Genomic DNA, 7,690 nt, shown 5'->3' on the forward strand with positions numbered 1-7,690 from the left:
AGGGTTTGGGTTATTTTCATTTATTTTTTGTTTTTGGAATGAGCCTTACGTAGTAGTTGTTGTAGTCCAAACTTTTGAAAGATGTCCTTACCATTTTTAACAACCTATACAAAAATTATATAGGGTAATTTTTTCACAGAATAAAGGTAATTTCTTTATACAATATATTTTAGTCTTTCATGGGACATAATGAAGTACTATAGAATCTAATCACATAGAAGATGCATCACGTTATGTTGAAATTAAATATGTTGAAGATACTACAGAAGGAGAATATAACATTAATTGAAGAAGTGCGGGTGATTTAAATGTTTATGAATTTTTCCTAAACGATTATCTAGAGCTATCAGATGGTTGCAAGGATGACTATGATCCAATTAAGGATTCTGAGTCTTTGTATTTTATTAATTTTAAGGTAAATCATTGTGGACTTGAATGCAATAGTTTGATCAAATCAGATAGATTACCAAATACAACTTTGTTTCAAGAAAACTATTTCCTAAAGTTGAAGCTAGGGAATAAGATGGGTACATGCTAGGAATCCTTGACTATTATTTTGATTCTTATGTTAGAAGTCAGATGACACAACAAACAAGACAGTGATGATACACAATTTTGGATAAGTGAATGTGGAGGACATCATGGAATTGTTGAGAGAGCATGTGGAAGAGGTATATGAGATGCAAATGAGCATAATGTTGTACTTGAAACTGGTGATTTTGAGGATAGGAGATGGGATTCCTCTGCATCTATATTTTGTTTGTAGAAAATTGGTGACAAAGGAGTTGGAGGCCCAAATTTTCAAAGATGTGGGCGGCTCCAATTTTGATGCGATGGAGAAGATAATGGAAGAAAGTCTAGTGGCTTCTACGAAGAGAAAGAGCTTGATCAGTAGTCTACAAGTCCTCAAAGATTCATAACCACTATTGCCATCATCATGGATTAGTTGACGGAGGTAGCCTAGATGTGAGGGAGGTTTTTTTTTTCATTTTGGTGTAATTTGTGTTTGTCTTGTAACATTATTAACAATTTTAACTTGGTTGACATTGCTAACATGGTCAATTTATTGCAATGGATAGGGACGCCTAGAGGGTATGAAAAGATACATGATATAATACCCAAAGAACTTTGCTAGCTACCATTGCATGTATAAAAGGAAGGACAAGGTGAGGACAGTGAACACTAATGCTTTGTTTTGATAAATGCTCTTGGAACTGACATATCAAGGAAGTGCCCACTAGAATTTACTATGACTTGTACTACAACCCCATAATGCCTCTGTGGATCTCTGTATTCATCATAATGTTGATTAGCCAGAGGGCTTTCAACAAGGAATCTGGTATACCACAGTAAGTGGCCATTTTGCATTCAAAGCCCTTTTTTACATAGGCATGAGAGGATGTAGACATGTATTTCTGAAAAGGGATATCTTGATCTCACACAAGGGAAAGATAGAATTTTACAGTGTAGACTCCAAATTAACCTCCCAGCCAGAAGAGAAAGAAAACCCCAAAAAATATTTTGCTAAAATCTAACTCTCATGATGAACGAATAGGGCAAGAAGAAAAAAAGCCCAAAAATATTTGGCTAAAATCCCTACAATAAATAGAATACGTTTCCTACTAAAATCCCAAGGGATAAGCAAATAGAAGAATACCTGCTAGAAGCTACAGAGTCAACAACTATCCAGATGCGTGTGAGCAATAAACAGAGCCACAAAAACAACCCATAATTTTATTCTAGAATCCCCAACATTTACTGCAAAATTATAATTTCGGCCTTCCTTTTCCTTTCCTACACCTTTTACCGCTTCATCAAAAATGCATGGGATTTTTGTCTTTATGGTTAAACTAAGATGATAAAAGTAATTTCTATTTTTTATCAAACAATTAAGAATAAATATTTAAATTTTAAAGACAAAATAATAATTTTGTCTTTGAAAAATGTCTTTAAATATCCCTCTTTGTAGTAGTGTGATGGAAATATAATTGATATCAAAGAAAACACTTGATAGAGTTTGGTCCCTAATGAATTATAAGAACACTTTCAGTGATGCCCTCATAGTGTTGTATATTCCATGCTTTATCTGCCCCTGTACTAGAAAAATAATAGAAGATAAAAATAGGTTTTACGTTGTTAATTAATAGAAATTACTTCTAATTCCTTTTTTATGTTAATTAACAAGCAAAAGAACGGTTCCTAATTGTTCATGTTAACTAAATAATAGATAAAAATCCTCCAATTTTGAAACAAAATGCATACATTCTAAATATTTGGAATTAAGAAGCAGAGAAGTTGTGGTTAGTTTTTTCTTCCTGACTTGATAATCGACTGAAAATCCCCAGGATATCTGAAAAAAATGTATACATTCAAAATATTTGAAATTAAGAAGCAAAAGAGAATTGCTTACGTTTTCCTGCTGGTTTGCCGCAGCAAGAACAATGTCGCAAATACAAATCGACTATATAAGGCCATTGATCTCTCTCCACTTTTATATCTGACTGTAACTAGAAAGAGTCTCCAAACTCTTGGGATCAGGCCGCCAGCTGATTATCTCTTGAGTGCATTTTGTAATGAAGTTAGACGAGTTATAGAGAAGTAAATTTGTTTAAAAATTGAAGGAAATGATGGAAGATGTTGAAAGGCATTAAACTCCACAAACAGTTGTTAGCAGTGATAGAGAAACCACTTTGTGTTCGTCGGCAAACACTTCCGTCTTGAAGTTGAAACGAGAGAAAAACGACCTTGAGATAGTAACTGCCGCAGGTTGTTATTGTACTCTTTTTTTGGCGCCAAGGGTTGATAAGTGTAAATCAAAGAAAAAACAAATTGCTTAGAGTAAAGTACATTGAGACAATTCACCACATCATTTTCCACTTTTTTTCATTTCTATCCCACTCTTGAAATGTGTTGGGCGTGCCTTGACAAATCCATTTTATTTCCTACGGTCCATATGGGAGGCAACTCCCATTCAGTTTAAAAATCGTAAATTGCCAATCGTTTGTAAATTATATATTTTCGTGCTTTGACATACAATTTGTACACATATATGAGGTGTCAGGCCTTGTTGGCGGACAATGATTAGACATTGGAAATGGTAAACCGACAGCTTTGGGGATATTTTCCCGCTCCCAGATGGAGGGTGTTGGGATAGGCACCGGCAACGGCCGGCTGCCCCAACTTCTGCGGCTGACCCAGTTTCTCTGCCAAGTGATGGGACGGACATGTCAGAAATCAGTTTCTGTTTTTAATCATATTCCCAATACTTATATGTATTGTTTTATTCAAGTCATATATGCTTACAAATATTTTTTCATCTTGAATGAGCAATATATTTCTAGCAATAAAATTTACTATAAAACCATTTTATAATTTTTAATAAATTAATCATTTTTCATATTTTGAAAATTGAATATGAAGAAATATTTTTAAAAAAATATTTTGAAAGTAAAAAGGGATTAATTTCATAATTGAAAAATAAATTTAAATATATTTTTAAAAATATTGTAGTTTATTTTTATTATAATAATAGATTTCATTATTGAATTTTATTTTGTGTCTTTATTTCAATAGTAGTACAATTAATAAAATATTATTATTATTTTGAATATAACATTCTAATTAACATTTAGAGTCATATTCTAATGTTTTTTTAGATCACATTTTACTATGAAATAAGTACATTATTGATTTTTTTTAACATGTAGTTAAAAATGTACACCAATCATGTTTTTTCTTAAAAAGAATTCTAGACACAAATTAAAAAATGCACACAAATGAAGAACTCAATAGTATAACCATCTAATTTTTATAATCCAATAAAGACTCTTTACTTATGGTTTTTTTTTACTAAATCATGTTTCACAATCAAAATATGAAGTAAAATCATATTTTGATGGCGAAACATGATTTAGTAAAAATATGAACTCACTCTTCAAGAGTCAGTTCTTCATTGGTGTGCATTTTTTGATTTGTGTCTAGTTCTTTTAAAGATTTTTAAGTAAAAACATGGTTGTGTCTAGAATTCTTTTACTCTTAAATAATTATTTTAAAATAAATAATTGCACATCAAAAAATTTATGTGTGTGAGATAAGGCATTTGATGTGCAAATAAGTTTATTTTAAGATAATATTTGATAAAATTTTCTTAGCATGAATTCTTCATATGTAGCCTAAAGTTCAAATAATTTTACAATTAATAAAATATTGTTATTATTATTTGAATTCTTCATTCGTGTGCATTTTTCTATTTGTATTTAGAATTCTTTTTAAGATTCTCTTAAGTAAAAACATGATTGGTGTGCATTTTTTTATTTGTATTTAGAATTCTTTTAAAGATTTTTTATGTAAAAACATGGCTGTGTCCAGAATTCTTTTACTCTTAAAGACTAGGTTCATATTTTGATGGTGAAACATGATTTAGTAAAAATAACCATAACTATAGAGTCTTTATTGGATTATAAAAATTAGATGGTTATACTATTGAGTTCTTCATTCATGTGCATTTTTTTAATTTGTATCTAGAATTATTTTTAAGATTCTTTTAAGTAAAAACATGATTGGTGTGCATTTTTAACTACATGTTAAAAAAATTCAACAACATGTACTTATTTCATAATAAAATGTGATCTAAAAAAACATTAGAATATGACTCTAAAGTTGATTAGAATGTTATATTCAAAATAATAATAAAAATATTTTATTAATTGTACTACTATTGAAATAATGACACAAAATAAAATTCAATAATAAAGTCTATTATTATAATAAAAATAAACTACAATATTTATTAAAAAAAATTAAATTCATTTTTCAATTATGAAATTAATCCTTTTTTACTTTCAATTTTTTTTTCTAAAAACATTTCTTCATATTCAATTTTCAAAATATAAAATATGATTAATTTATTAAAAATTATGAAATGGTTTCATAGTAAATTTTATTGCTAGAAATATATTTGCTCATTCAAGATGAAAAAATATTTGTAAGTATATATGACTTGAATAAAACAATACATATAAGTAATGGGAATATGATTAAAAATAGAAATTGATTTGCTCACATGTCTGTCTCATCAATCTTGACATGTTTGTCCCATCACTTGGTAGAGAAGTTGGGGCAGCCGCAAAATTCAGGGCAACTGGCTGGTGCAAATAAGTTGCACCGTAGCTAGTGTCGTTGGGATACGTGAAAAAAAGTCACTAGAACGAAGCTCAAACTTCTTTTAATGGAGGTCTAAGAATTGTAATTGTTTCTGTATCTTCATCAAAAATTATACCTAGGAGATTGAAACTGTATGGACATGTTTAAATTTTAAAATGTAACATCTTAAATTTAATATTAAAATGCTAATTACTCTATTTTTTCTTTTTAAAAAATAAATATAAAATATGTTGAGAGATATTATTTTTAAGGTGTATCTATCATAAATCATATTGATTTATAAAAAAATGATAGTTTTCAATTTCATGCTTATCAATATTCATATAAAGGGGAATGGACATACTACAATGCAACTAACTTTTGTTTTTAGTTGTTATGATTTCTATTATTTTGAGGGGTATGTCGTTATTCTAAATACATGCATAGATATGTAATTTTTTTTCTAACAATAAATATGCTAGTAACATTCGTAGTCGCACCTATTAATAAAGATGACTTAGTATTCATCAATATTTTAGTGGTAACATGTTATTTTAAGATAATAATTGTACATTTAATTAATTAAAATGTTGCACTTGTACCCTCAAAACACACATCCTTAACATGAGTTCATGTTTAATTGTTTGATTAATAAGTTTTTGATAAACCACCATCAATACGGCACACAAGTTTTTGACAAAAAAAATCATTTTTATTGTTTGATTATTAAACCTTTGATAAGCCACCCTTATATACATGTTAACCATTACTCCCATAGATTGCCATTGCAACTTTATATTAATGGGGCGAGCACTTAGAATATAAGCAACAAAGTAATAAAATACAATTGAATTCAAATCTTAAAGATTAAAGTTGAAACATATATCCCTTAAAATTGTAAACAACCATTGTACCTTTATATTAATTAGATGACCACTTAAAAAATAATCTATGAAGCAAGAAACACATAATAAATAATAGTATTAAAGATTAGGGTTGAAATATGTATCTTTACATTAATGGTATGACCACTTCTAATACAACCAATGAAGTGACAAATAACAAAATCAATGAAAGCTTAAAGATTAGGGTTGAAATATATACCTATTACAATTGAGCTTCAACATTTGATTCTTAATATTCTAACTTGTAAAACATTTATATATTCTCTTAATCTTCTCCATATTTTATCATAAAAAATGTCAACATTTATGTTAAGATTGACTATTCAAATAAAAGAATTCTATGAAAATTTACATCTCTATATGTACACACAAGTCTGTGTGTGTGTGTGTGAGTGTGTGGCACGTGCGTGCGTGCATGCACACACACACACACACACACACACACACACACACACACACACACACACACACACACACACACACACACACATGTGTGTGTATATGTGTGTGTTTGTACATACACATACATACATATTATTTTAGAAATGAAATGTGTGTGCATGTGTGTGGGTGTGAGAGCCTAATATTATTTTTGCAATATTAGGGAAACATTATCAAGGCATATGTGATGTATATATAGATAATGGTTAAACATTTCAAAAATAATTATTCCAAGATTTTAGTATTAAATATATTGACACAAATCTACATTTTAAATTGTATGACTATAAATGATTTGAAGACATACTCTTACATATATCTCTTTTTATTCATGTTTGAATATCCATTACCCCTTTATTTATATAAGTAAGGTGCCCACTTATAATATAAACAAAGAAACAAGAAAAATATCGTAAAACATAGATTATTAAGGATCAAGGTTGAAACATGCATTTCTTACACCTATACATGATTTTGGACCTTTCTATTTAATTGGATAACCATTTGACATATGATCAATAAAGAAAGAAAACTATTTTTTTTAAAGTAAAAATTTATGGTTAAATAATATGTCTATTGCAATTGATCTTTAAGATTTTTCTTGCTCTTTGTAACTTTAAAATATAGTTGTATATTTTCCTGATATCATTCATTATATATATATATATATATATATATATATATATATATATATATATATATATATATATATATATATATATATATATATATATATATATATATATATATATATATATATATATATATATATAGATTTCACTTCTTATGTTATATATTTAAAATTACATATGAAACCAATATGACTCTTATATATTTATGATATTGTTCACATACACACAATATTTTTTGATTTGATAATCTTATAATTTTATAGTTTGGCACATTGCCTCAATTTTAGAATTCTTAAATTATAGACTTTTTGTATAGAATATAAGCTTTTTGAGAGTTTTGGGATGACTTTTAATTTGTTTTAAACAAATATATAAGGAAAGAAGTAGGGAAAGGACGAATTCCTTAAGAAGAAAAGATATGAGTATGAGGAGAACAATGAGTGGATTGGAGAGAAGAAAATTGAAAGGTTAATAATTTACCTTGGAAGAGATGAAGAAAACACTCTTTCAAGAGAATATGATGATGCTAACAAGAGGTTGAGTCTTCTTTTTGGCCAAAAGTAGAAATTT

General features: G+C 28.3%; 1 pseudogene; it reads left to right on the forward strand.

Annotated features, from left to right (window-relative positions):
• Positions 1-3,135: 3,135 nt before the first annotated feature.
• The window catches only part of LOC149571608 (vacuolar-sorting receptor 1 pseudogene), a 27,834-nt pseudogene continuing 23,279 nt past the window's right edge, over positions 3,136-7,690 (forward strand).

Source organism: Cupressus sempervirens, chromosome 2 (genome assembly GCF_028749045.1).
Source record: "Cupressus sempervirens isolate cs-2001-9-10 chromosome 2, ASM2874904v1, whole genome shotgun sequence".
Classification (NCBI taxonomy): domain Eukaryota; kingdom Viridiplantae; phylum Streptophyta; class Pinopsida; order Cupressales; family Cupressaceae; genus Cupressus; species Cupressus sempervirens.